Source organism: Pseudoliparis swirei, chromosome 6 (assembly GCF_029220125.1).
Source record: "Pseudoliparis swirei isolate HS2019 ecotype Mariana Trench chromosome 6, NWPU_hadal_v1, whole genome shotgun sequence".
Classification (NCBI taxonomy): domain Eukaryota; kingdom Metazoa; phylum Chordata; class Actinopteri; order Perciformes; family Liparidae; genus Pseudoliparis; species Pseudoliparis swirei.
Window position 1 is genome coordinate 6203430 of NC_079393.1, and position 13924 is coordinate 6217353.

A 13924-nucleotide genomic window follows, 5' to 3' on the forward strand; every position below is an offset into this window, starting at 1 on the left:
CCCTTGTCCGGCGTCAACATTTTAATTCACCAACATTCCTAAAGAATCACAAAACATTTAGATACGTCGAACAAATATAATAAGTTTACCCTGCGCACATGTAATTTTAAAAAGAGAGATTATTCGTAAAATAATTAGTAAACTTCCAAATTAATTTTAAAAAAGTGCAACATTGGAAAATAATAATAATAATATTAATAATAACTTTTTATTTATATAGCACCTGTAAAAAAGAGTTTACAGAGAATCAAGGCAAAACAAATGGAATGTTAAAACACAAAATACAAAATAAAGAACAACAGACGAGCTAAATTAGGGGAACCAAAGAACTGCATTAAAGGACGACATCACTTAACCCTCCTGTTACCTTCGAATGTACTTACATCTTTTACCCTTGGGGTCAATTTGACCCCAGCAATTAAAACCTCCAGAGAATTATTAGAATTAATATTGTTTCCCAAGTTTAAGCATGAGGTACTTTATGTGTGTTTGTTGACTACCTAAATAGCCATTTAAATAAATAAAAAAGTTGATATTTCTTATATGTTTTACACAGTGAAAAACAGCCTGGGGTCAAATTGACCCCAAAGAACACCGACGCGTGCAAGTTGTGAACAGGACATTTAAAACATCTCATATGAATTTTAGGTTTTTCCAGTTGTCCCCAATAGATTAGGAAAAGTCATGAAATATGAAGCAAAAAAACATGATGTCAATCATTTTTTTAGAGACATTAAACATTGAATGGGGTCAAATTGACCCCAAAGGTAATAGGAGGGTTAAGAGATGTTCTATAAAAAAAATGTGTTTTGAGACGTGATTTAAAAAGAAGTCACTGATTCAAAACGAGGTTACCGTCTGAAGGTTAAGGTAAATGACCGGGGACACGAGGAGGACAGCCCGGTTTAATAAAACACGGCGGCGCTCTGCATCGGGTTTGGGTCTCTGTCCCATTCCTCTTCATTCCACTTCCTCGCTGAGGGCTCCATGGGGACTTTTTGATGCCCCCCCCCCACACACACACACAAGCTGTATCAAAGCATGCTCATTTATCTCCTGACTTGAAAACAGACAGGCAGGATAGAAGAGGAGGGGAAACTATTCTTGATCTCTCAGAGCCCACGGGGAGTAATGGGAGACATCCATTGTATTCACTCCTCAGATATTAAGATACGTGCTTATATTTCTAGGTCAGGAACAGGCGGCTGACAGATTCCGACACCGCGGTGATGTCACCGCTCGCACACAGACACACCTCTGGGTGTTCCGTGCGCTCACACGCAAATCTACCTGCTTAACGGCATTTGGGAAACGCTGCGTTGTCGGCAAATACAAATATGAATTTTCTCTCGCCGGTGCCTGTCACACAATAGAAGCGTCGGAGGCCTAAAATAAAAGTCGTTTGAGATTTGGGTTTTGATGTGGAATATATAGACTGTTGTCAGGGAGGCTGTTTTTGTATCAAAGCCTCGTTTCGGTGAACAATCCCACATCATATCTACTATATCTAATGTATATGTTCCAGTTGTCCCAGTTGAAACTGTCAACAACATAAACAAAGGGTGGAAACAAACAAACATGGCTGACTGTGACATGTCTTTAAATGTTTTCCCAAATATTGTTTGTTCAGAGAAGATAACTTTTGGGGATTGTTTAAAACACGGCAATATATTTTGCCAGGTATTTGCATTGTTTGACTTGGTAATAGTATTTATTGTTTTGATGAAATACAAGCAAATATACTTTACAATGTGCACTTCCTCTTTTGCGTGACATCGAGATACATTTATATAGCGAGGAAGATGGATTTGCACCAAATTTAGAAGTAATTCATTATAAATAATGTATAAGTTAAACTACATATCACACTTATTTGTTTCTACATGGAGGGCCAGTGCAATCACTTCATTAATGGCACAATATGTTACTGGACTGCAGCATGATATTCAAAATGAATAACTCTAACCCTCTAACCCTAGCTTCTTAACCCTAACCTCCTAACCCTCTCACCTCCTAACCCTCTAACCTCCTAACCTTAACCTCCTAACTCTAACCTCTTAACACTATAACTAACCTCCTAACACTAACCTCCTAACCCTCTAACTATAACCTCCTAACCTTCTAACCCTAACCTCCTAACCCTCTAACTCTAACCTCCTAACACTAACCTCCCAACCCTCAAACTCTAACCTCCTAACCTTCTAACTCTAATCTCCTAACCCTCTCACCTCCTAACCCTCTAACCTCCTAACTCTAACCTCTTAACACTATAACTAACCTCCTAACACTAACCTCCTAACCCTCTAACTATAACCTCCTAACCTTCTAACCCTAACCTCCTAACCCTCTAACTCTAACCTCCTAACCCTAAGCTCCTAACCCTCTAACTCTAACTTCCTAACCTCCTAACCTTCTAACCCTAACCTCCTAACCTTCAAAATCTTCTGATTTTGAAAGTTGCCATTGACTTGAACTTTACAAATAATTTGCCTTTAGAGTATTCTGAAGCTCAATACTGTCTGTACTGCACACGGGGAAAGGGAACAAGGAGGATAAAGTAAATAGATTTTAAAATGCCAGATGATTTCACACTAAGAGGTTTCAGTGCAAACATTTTCTAAAATGTTGCCCCGAATTAAATGAGAACTGATAACACTTAATTGCAAAATGTGTTTTACTTTGTAAAAAAACATTTGCTCAAATCATTTTAAGAAGTAAAATGGATGGAGAGTAAAATCTGAAGTTTAATGAGTATTTCTCATCGTCAATCCGACAGTAGACACACCTGGCGCGACCTTCTCGTGTTTCTCTCGCTCGTCCGTTCATAGGCATGTGATATAAAACAAACGTCATGTTCCGTATTCCAGCTTCCATGTCCTCATAACCAGAGCGCGGCTACTCCTCGCCTTCGACAAATCCCCGAGGACGAGCGGTTCGCTGCTCGTCTGAGGAGACCGGACACGGCGGAGTACGAGTGGCTGGTCTCGTCTCAGTGAGAGTCAAACATCGGAGCGGCTACATCCTTTGAGAAGTGGAGTGCGGCGACGCCACGCGTCTCCGTCTCCGAGAGCCGTCGACTGAACGTTTCTCTTCGGGATCGTTGGCAAGGGGGGCGTGACACTTTATTCTGTCACCGGGCTCCGGAGCGACTGGACGATGAAGAGAAGAGGCGACCGCACGAGCCCGACGGCAGCCAGCCCGCTTCGTACTTGATCATAACCCGGAGGAACCGACGGGACCCCCCACTGGCACCGTCATCACGGAAATATATAAAAACATGAACTTAACGAAGAAGAAAATATTGAATCTTTATTTAAAAAGGGACCATGTACAGTTAAAACATAAATGTCACCATGTGATGCTCTGTAGCAGATTGTAGCTATACAGCTAATTTGCATTAACAGACCATAATAAACATAAAACAACTAGAATGGGTACTCGGTAGAGCGCATACCTTCGCATATCACAAGATTGGTCATTGAATTATGAACATTTTGGCATTAGTTGCATACCAATTGTATAGAAATGGACCGTGCTATGGTAAAAAGAAGATTTTGACCTTTTCATGACCTTGACCTTTGACCCGATTGATCCCAAAATATAATCAAATGGTCCCCGGATAATAACCAATCATCCCACCAAATGTCATGCGATTCAAGAAGATTTGGACCTTTTCATGACCTTGACCTTTGACCCGATCGATCCCAAAATCTAATCAAATGGTCCCCGGATAATAACCAATCATCCCACCAAATTTCATGCGATTTGGTTTAAAACTTTTTGTGTAATGCGAGTAACACGCATACAAATAAATAAATAAATGCACGGCGATCAAAACATGACCTTCCGCATTTTCAATGCGAAGGTAATAAACACTTCAGCTCCAGCTAAAAAAAGAAATCACCTGACTCCCCCCTCTCCGCTATCGTTCTACCGCCCCGGCCGGCTCGCGGCCATCGACCCCGCGGCCAGGATGGCGTTCCAAAAAAAAAAAAAAAAAAAAAAAAAAAAAGCAGATCTACCGAGGCCCATCTTTTTTCCCGGGCCGTATGCCACGGTCGACATCTCTGCGGGCAACTCAATCTACCCTCTTTACTTATTTAACAACCCCATGAAAGAGTCATGAGTTCCCAATTTGAAAGAAGAAAAAAAAAAGAAAGAGAGAATGCGACAGCCAGAAAAGCGCATCTGTCTGCTATTAAAAACATCTTTCGGGCCGCCTGCTGAAACCCACGCGCTGCCGGCACATCGCAATACTGAAGCGATATGAATTGGGGGCAGCAGATTGTTTGCGGGCAAATGTATCGCAGAGGTGATCTGGGCAATTATCATCAAGGCAAAGGGGGGCAACCCGCCCCACGTTCCTTCCAATCCCCCCGCGTACGGCCTGGATATGCCAGCGTGACGTCGTTGGGAGCTCAGGTGTTGCTTCACCTTGAAGCGGCTCACCGCTGTGGCTTCTGCCGACTCCCCTCAAGGACGAGGGGCCGCTGAATATCGATGGGGCATGTGGGTCGCGTGGGGCAGGTGTCGTGGCGAGAAAGAGAGAGAGAGACGATGCTCGGCCGCGGCGCCCATTTGTCACCATCGTTTTCAAGACGTGTGAGTCTGGGAGAGTCTCATTTTTCATTATTTCGCCCCGTCTGCCTCCTGACGTCGTTCTTCTGGTCTGTCGGGGTGGTTCTTCATGTTGTCTCGGCGATGCGGAAGGTTCATCATATGCAACAAAACAACAATAACAAAAATGACACGATTTGTAGGGGCAAAATCAAACAGGTTGAGACACCTGGGAGTATTTCTCATAGTTTTACTGTAAAGTTCACCATGACATGTGTGATCAGTGATTAGTTGGTGTTGATGTGCTTTGTATTCTTGAATTATGGTACATGTATTTATGGAAATAAGCTTTTTTTCTGTATATTAACCTTTTAAGTACCAAGCTTTTTTAGGCTTCTGCTCTGAAAATCGCATACCCAAACTAAAAAGGCCGTATCTCTGCAACCACTAGAGCTACTCTAATCATTTGTACATTTTTACCTTTTACATTTTTTTTCTTTTGTTCAGATTTGTAGATATCAGTATTTATGTTACTGGGTAAGAGTAAATGAAGATGGCACACATTACAAATTCGGACCGAACATTTTTATATTTGTTCTAAGGCAGTTGAAAGGTTTAACACTCTCACAAATCATATTCAAATATTTTAAAATTCTCCCTGCAAAGTTTGACTTTGAAAAAAGAGAAGCAGAACAAAGTTAGAAAAGTTTAATAAAAAAATAAAAAAATAAATTGCGTCAAAGCGGCCATTTTGTCGGCCATTTTGGCAAATTTAGATTTGAATTTTTAAGCAAGAAAGTCCCCAGAGTCTAATTAGGCTCTGCGTTTTCCAAAAGGTTAATGGGCCAGTCCAGCAATTTTGTGTTTTTGTTACTCTATAAAGTCGGTGGACCTGAAAGAGAACGGTCAGAAACGATAAAGCAGAGGAAAAGATATTCTGCCTTTTCGCGTAAAACAACTGTGTCCTGAAACCTAAATGTGCATCCCGTACAACAGAACTGCACGGTCAGCAACATTTCAGATGTTCCGTTCTTTGACCACAAATACATTACTCATCATAGTCCTGAATAACATGAGAAACTTGAGAATGCAGTCTAGCGGAAACATAAATACGAAACAGGGTTGATCTTGACAACCATAAAACAGTGTAATGTCATTTTTCTAACCCCCTCCCTTCCTGCTAAAAGAGCGATGTCACTTGTCAGTCAAACTCAATCAGATTGAACTATTTAAGTGGAGTGCCCCTTTAAACTTCTATTTAATTGCATTTACACGCAATGGGAAAGAGAATCAATGCAGATAAAAAAGGTACAGTAGGTATTGGGCTAGTTTAGCCAGAAGTGAATATTCATAATAAACCTGATATGTGTTATACATTCAAGACGAGCACACATGTGCACAGATGTAAGGATGCAGGGTGCCGGATGCAGCTCGGATTTTAAAGTCCCTTCAGGCAAATTTGAGATTTTCTTCTCTTTTTTTTTTTTAAAGGCAATACCTCAATTAATTTAATTCCCAGGATTCAACACTAATGGTTTAGTCTCTTTAGTCTCTTTTTGAGACGAGCGATAATCAAGACCACCTTATGTTTGACCACCTCGGTGAAGATCCACTCGTCCTGAGGGGGATGGGATCGAGACAGAAGGAAAACAATGCTATAGTTTTTGACTAATTGCATTAAATGAAGATACGTGTACAGTAAAATAACTATTTGTGCTGTAACCGACAACATTTTACATGCAAAAAAAACCATCTTTTGAATTCGCCTTAACAACCCAGAGGCGGATAATGGAGGCTCTTGAATCTCCGACTGGGAAATGATTTATTGATGGAGTTCGAGCCCAAACACAGCTGTGCCTAATCAAAGCAAATGTTTTTTTCTTCCAAATTGAGCAGTCGTATTCACTCCTTAAAAAGTAACGATGTCCCTATTAGGATCCTTCCATGAGATGTGCATACGACCGCTGTAGAATATGCACATAGAAGTGAAATTACTGCATATCGACTGACGCTAATTACAGGCTGTTCTCAAAGTACAGACGGATTTAAAATCACTTACTTTTTTGCCCACACCATAATAATTACATGCCTTTATATGAAGAGCGCTTCATGGCATGCAGCAATTTTCCTCGAGTTTCTAATTATCTGTAGAGGTAATGCAGACCGCACGGCGGGCTTCCATTGATACCCTAAAGTACCAATGGAGACGCGTTGCGCAACACCAAAGGGACTCTGATCTCTCCGGGTTGAGAACCAAATCCCTCGCAGTAAAATGGCGAAGATGTCAGAGACCGGTTGAACGACTTTCTCTCCGCAAAGCCCCGAAGGATGAGCGATACAACAATGAGCGAAGCCCCACAAAGAGACGTAAGAAGATCTAAGCTGTTTTTTTGCCGTTTTTCAAAAAGTCTTCACCGCGAGGAGCCCACGGAATAATTTCACATCGTTCAATGGGACGGAATTGTCCGGCTTTACTCGGCTTTCAATTATTCAAAACGGGGAGTGAAAAGGAGAAATTTGAGGGTGAGAAAAGCCGGTGTCTCCGCAGAGGAGAGCCCTGGAGATCAGTTGTCTTTTTAAGATGATACAGAGGGATCTGGAATACTTTTATGTCCTCCCTTGACTGTGGAATTACTTTGTCATTGTATGAAAAACCACATATATATTTATATATATATATTTATATATATTATATATATTTATATTCATATATAATACATATATATTTATATATGTATATATATTTATATATCTATATATATAATATATATATAGTGCTTGTGTATTTTTTTGTCATCCAAAGCCAGACGGTCTACTGAGTGTTAGCATTCATTCATTTATTTTTTTACAAATGATCCAGCTGATGGTTTTCAGTGAATACCACACATGAGCTTCAAGAAAGAGGAAGAGCTGCTCTCCAGTAGTCATGCCTATGGGATGGCCGGCATGCAGCCAACACATCCATTTCTTACCCGCGGATGTAAATGAGTGCGGCATGCAAAGTCATTTTATTTATTACTCTACCAGCCAGGAGAAAAGTTGGCCCGACTAATGAGGATCAAAATAAGTCAACTTAAAATCTCCAGGCGGTTAAATAACTCGCTGCCATGGGGTGAGAGTGCTTTGTCATTTTTTAGCAGAATTTGGATACAAAACAAGCTGAATAAATATCCATCTGGAATACATTCCCTCTTTGTGATTTCTTTTTTGGAATATCAGCACAAATGCATAATTCTACTGAATTACAAGAATAAGCCTGAATACGGTTGGTGTGTTTTTTTCTTTTGCAAACTGTATTCTATTAAAATCCTACAAACATGTAATGTGCAGATAATCCAAACGGCATCGACTAAGTCAAGTGAAGATCTATTCAAAAAGAACTTTCGGGTCGCGAAAGAGCGAGAAAACACGTTTCTCTTAACGTCGCGGTCCGAGTGCACGGGCGACCGATGCCGAGCAGCACAGTGACGTACCGGACCGCCCGACCCCGGGAAGGAAGCACAAAGGCGTCTGTTGGCAGGTCGGTTCTGCATGTTGCACAAACACATTACGAGCCTCGGACCGCCGCGTCCACTTCTGCTCTTTCGCTCAATTGGATTTTACAGAATGAAAACGTCCCCCTTTTTTTTTCATCTTGCAATGTAATGGATTTTCTTTTTTTTGCAGCGCTCGCATCTTAAAAAAAAAAAGACTCAATAAAAAAAGGTGTAGAACAAGCTAACAGTTTCCTTTGTGCATTTTCATCACCTGTGTGTGTGTTTGTGTGTGTACTCACTGAACATTCAATTCAGTTCATTTTATATAGTTCAATATCATGATTTATGAATTTGCCTCAGCGGGATTTACAATGGACACATACGATAACCCTGACCTTTGACCTCACATCGGAGCAGGGAAAAGTCAAAGAAATAGAAAAGAACATTTCTTCACGGGAAAAAAAGGGAAGAAACCTTCAAGAGAGCATCAGAGGAGGATATATGAACAGATTCACGTATTTTCATATAAAGTCTCCATGTGGGAGTTGTTCTTTGTTCCCTTTGTGCAGCCGCAGCCTCTGACTTGAGTTGCCGTCACTCCTCTGCTGTCGGCCTCTTAAACAAACAAAAAAACTCAAATCAACTCTCTGATGCTGAGGTCACCGTTGCACCCGCCACTTTACCTCCGACATGAGTTCGGAGGAACCACCTGGGGCCGTCAGCGAACGTTACAGACTGTTCGCCAAAAACAAAAAGCCCAAATCATCTGATTTGTAACAGCTGCCGGCGTACGCCACCCCATCGACACTCGGGACTTCGAGAGAAGACGGCCCTTCGTGGTTTTGAAACTCCAGATTAATAACGCTTTAAATTCAAGTTGGAGCTGTGCAATATGGGAACACAATTATATATATATAAATAGTTATATATATATATATAAATATTTATACATATATATATATCTGTATATAAAAATATATATCTAAATATATATTTATATATATTTATATGAGTAAATATATATTTATATATATATATTTATATGTGTAAATATATATTTAGATATATATTTAGATATCATAGAGTGGTTGTTTTCTGTCTCACATCCATCGTCTGTAGCCAAACTACTGCTGTATATAAAAATATACATATATATATATAAATATAAATATATATTTATATAAATATATATATACATGTTTATATATATATATATATTTATATATCATAGAGTGGTTGTTTTCTGTCTCACATCCATCGTCTGTAGCCAAACTACACACTGCTGTTGACGGCCTTTGGATCTTTTTTCTCGGCGGTTAATTTAAGTATTCACGTACGAGTGCAACTACGGCAAAAGATCGCGTGTGGGGTTCGTAAAAAAAAGTTTGGGGAAGAAGTGTATAGCCTTTTGATGACGAGCGGCAGAGATGTAACTTTTGACCCCGTTAAGGAAGAGAGACGCTTTACCCGGGAGTCTGAGTGTGAATCTATACCCCGTGGCTGCTTAATCTCAGGCTCAGCATCTGTAACATTGGTACAATTCAGTGAGGGAAGACTGTTATCCCGGATCCTTTGTTCTGGCACGATCTGTGGCACATCCTTTCTGCAGAGACCAAGTGCTCCTGGGGTGGTTTTTTTTACTATTTTTTAAACAATAAAGAGAAACTCCAATCCCTCTGAGCTCTGAATCCAACAAAGCGACATACAGGCTGAGAGCTTACTGCTCTTCAAACTACAGTAAAAAAACCAAACGGGTGTGTTGTTACACTTTGGCTTAAGAAGCAGATTGAGACAAAAATACTAAATAAATGCCCGTAAAGCAAGTCAAACATGTGCACGGTATCTGTGTTTAAATGGTTCAGCTGAAGACACAAATAATCCTCCCTCGCACGGCACAGCGAAGACACGGATTACAAAAAGACGAGAAATAAAACACGTGCAGCCGAATGCTCTATTGAAGAAGAAAAAGAGGATATATTTCGTGCAGGTGGGCAGCTTTACAGCTTCCACACTGTTGCGTTCACTGCGGTGGGTTTGTGCCACGTTTCCAATAAAAGACTTTCCCCCCATTTTTCATTTCATCACGAGGTGGCGGCTTCAGGTATGACCGTCACCCCAGGGAGCCACGGGGCGATACACCGCAGTCATGTGACCTCACTGCAACGCTCGTCATCCAGGATGTCATCGAGGCTACAGGCGCTGTGACTCGAGTGGGAATTGATTTTTTTTATTTTAAGAAGCCATATTTTGTAGTGTAGGTGTGGAAGTATATACATGAGGGGGGGGGGGGGCTGTAGGGGTGTGTATGTGGATATGGATGGTTGTGTGTGTGTGTGTATGTGGATATGGATGGTTGTGTGTGTGTATGTATATATATATGGATGGTTGTGTGTGTGTGGATGGTTATGTGTGTGTATATGGATGGTTGTGTCTGTATATGTATATATGGATGGTTGTGTGTGTGTGTATGTGGGTATGGATGGTTGTGTGTGTGTGTGGATATGGATGGTTGTGTGTGTGTGTATGTATATATGGATGGTTGTGTGTGTGTGTGTGGATATGGATGCTTGTGGTATTTGTACTCGCTGTAGGCTGGACTACGGCTACTGATACTACCTACTTTTGGATGTGTGCTGTTTTTCTTATTGTGTTTATTTATTTGGATGTCAAGGATTGCTCTGTTTTGTTGAAAATGCAAAATAAAAATAATAAAAAATACTGTATTTCATCTGATTGACAGTTTGAGTTTCAATGTGTTGGAGCTTTCCCAAATAATTCTTTCTTTTTTGGGTGTGTGTTTTTTTTCTTTACACATTCGCATAACTTAAGGGCCGAATAATATCACCAATATCAGCCTGCTGTAGAGTGATGCATTCTGGGTGTCACGTGTGAGGTCCTAAGGCTTCTCTTAATTAACATGAATGATGTCATGTTGCAGGTTTTTGGGAGTAGGAAGTGTCAACTCTGTTTTTGTTTCCAGCCAATAAACTTGACAACCCTTCTCTCGTGCCAGGGTCCCTTCTTCAGGTTATTTTCCTTGTTTCCATGGATACTGTGTACAGCCATGGCCAGGAATGGGTCGGGCTGCACCAGAGACAGCCAGACAGGTTTTTTTTCTCATTTGTTTGTGAGTTAATGAGCTCTGTAAGGGAGAGGACCTCTTGTTACTGCAGTCAACGCCAGATGCAGATAAACAGTTTACGGTCTCACAGACTGCCGGATCCCCAGGACCGGCGTCTCCTGAGAGATGATGTCAAATTAAAACAAATGAAGTGCCATGTCCAGTAAAGTAGAAATCTAAATAAGTCAGTAAAGAAAAGGAAAAAGAAAGGGAAAACAAACAAAAACTGGTTAAATTACTCAAAATAAGTAGAGATAATTATGCTGTGAGTTATATTTCATTGAAGTGCAAGGAAAACTTCTCCAATTCAGACACCCACAAGGATTGTTGCGACTGTTACACGGCAGCTGTCGGCTTTAGATACCTGTTACTTTGAGTCCTACATTTAAAATGCCATTTTAGATCACACACCCCATCATATTGTGCCACTATTTGTCAAAAAAACCATTACAGGGCATTCTTATCTTTGTATTTTCATATCAAAATCGGCTTTTCTTCCCATAAAAATAAAAATATGAAGTGTGCTTTTGGAATCTCCACTCAATGTCAACCAATAATATCATGATAGCAATCAATCTGACGAGGCAGCAGGTGTGTGTGGAGCCACAGTCCTCTACAGCTCAGCAGTGTATCCTCCATACAGCGGTGCCACTTTCATTTCACTGCACACCCTGTGTGTGTATGTGACAAATAAAACATCTTGAATCTTGAATCTTGAATCTTGTATGATATCTTTTCATATTATCCATTTCTTTGTGCATTTTTTTATTTGAAAGTCTGCCACTCTCGCCAATCTCGGTCTCTTTGCATCCGTACGTCTTCACAGGCTATGATGGAGAAAACTGTGTTGAGACATTTGAACAACTCTCTTTCAAAAGATCTGTCTTTTGACCCTTTATCGGGCGAGGAACCAAATATGGTAACTTTTCATTTTTTAACACAAACGGGCGAGGAACCAAATATCGTAAATTCTTTAATTTGTTACCACAAACGGGCAAGGAACCAAATATGGTAATTGTTTCATTTTTTTATACCACAAACGGGCAAGGAACCAAATATGGTAACTTCTTTCATTTTGTTACCACAAACGGGCAAGGAACCAAATATGATAACTTCGTTGATGTTGATTTTCTACCTAAAGATATATATTTATCTCACAACTGTAAAGCAGTATTTGTATGTCCTCCAATAGCACTGTGTTGACATTTTGAATTTCTAAATATTTCAATGAGTGCCCCATGAAGGGTTAAGGTGGCAACCTTTCTCCGACACTCGGGTGGTGCAAATGGCCGCAGCAGGTTGTGTTCTCCCATCTGTTGCACCTTTATTGTGAAGCTCAGAAAATAAACCTAGTAATTTGACACTTGACGGGACTAACACAAATGTAATTGGTACAAATGGCGCACTCGAATGACAACCGTCGGTTGCACACTTATTGCTTCATGACGAACACTTATCTGCTTCATGACGAACAACATGTGGTGCGATCCCAAGAACATTAAGACTCTTTCTCGTTCCTGCTCGCCGAACCTGGAACATCTGACGATCTCATGCCGTCCATTCTACCTTCCCCGGGAGTTCAGCTCGGTCATCACCACAGCCGTCTACATACCACCACAAGCGGACACCGACGTAGCACTATCGGACCTACATGATGTGTTATGTCGGCATCAGAACAAGTATCCGGCGGCTGTGGTGGTGGCTGGGGACTTTAACAAGGCAAACCTAAAAAGTCATGCGAACTTTCACCAGCACATTCGTGTGCTACCAGAGGAAAGAACGTTGGACCACTGCTATCGCCATTCAAGAGAGGCTATAAGGCTGTCTCTCTCCCTCCGTTAGGAAATCAGACCATGCCGCCATTTTCTGCTTCCGGAGTATAAACAAAGGATCGCGGGAAGCGGTAGTGACGAGCATGCGGTGGTCTGACCAATCAGAGGCTGAGCTACAGGGCGCTCTGAGTATTGTCGACTGGGACATGATCCAATCCAGTTCCAGTGACGTCAGCGAGTTCTTGAGTAGCAATGAGCCTCATAGCAACGCTTACGACACCATCGTCCCCACGGTAAAGTTAGGGTCTTTCCTAATCAAAAGCCGTGGGTTGATAGATCCATCCGTGAAGCTGTGAGCGCCCGTACTGCTGCCTATAACTCCGGTCTTGTATCCGGCAACATGGGCAGTACAAGGCAGCGGTCTATGGACTGAGGAGGCGGTGAAGAACGCCAAAAGGAGGTACCGAGACAGAGTGGAATCACAGATGGAGCAGCGCGACACCAGGCGCCTATGGCAGGGGCTACGGACTATCACAAACTACCGGAGCAGACCCGCGCAATGGTGAGTGCCGACGCATCCCTAGCGGACGACCTGAACTCATTTTATGCGGTTTGAGGCTAGCAACAACAGCGCTAGCTCGCCGGCTAACAACAACACCGTTAAGCGTAGCCGGGTGAGTTCTACCGCTGGGGATGAACACACACTCTCTGTGACCGAGCACAGTGTGAGGAGGGCTCTGTTGAGGGTGAACACCAGGAAAGCTGCAGGTCCAGATGGCATATCTGGGCGAGTACTGAACCTGTGCTAACCAGCTAGCTCCAGTGTTCACCACAATATTCAACCTCTCCTGGCTGAGTCCGTGGTCCCGCCTGCTTCAAGAGATCCACTATTGTCCCTGTGCCCAAGAATGCTTCTCCAGCATGTATGAATGACTACCGACCGGTGGCCCTCACCTCGGTGGTCATGAAATGCTTTGAGAGGCTGATAAAGGACTACA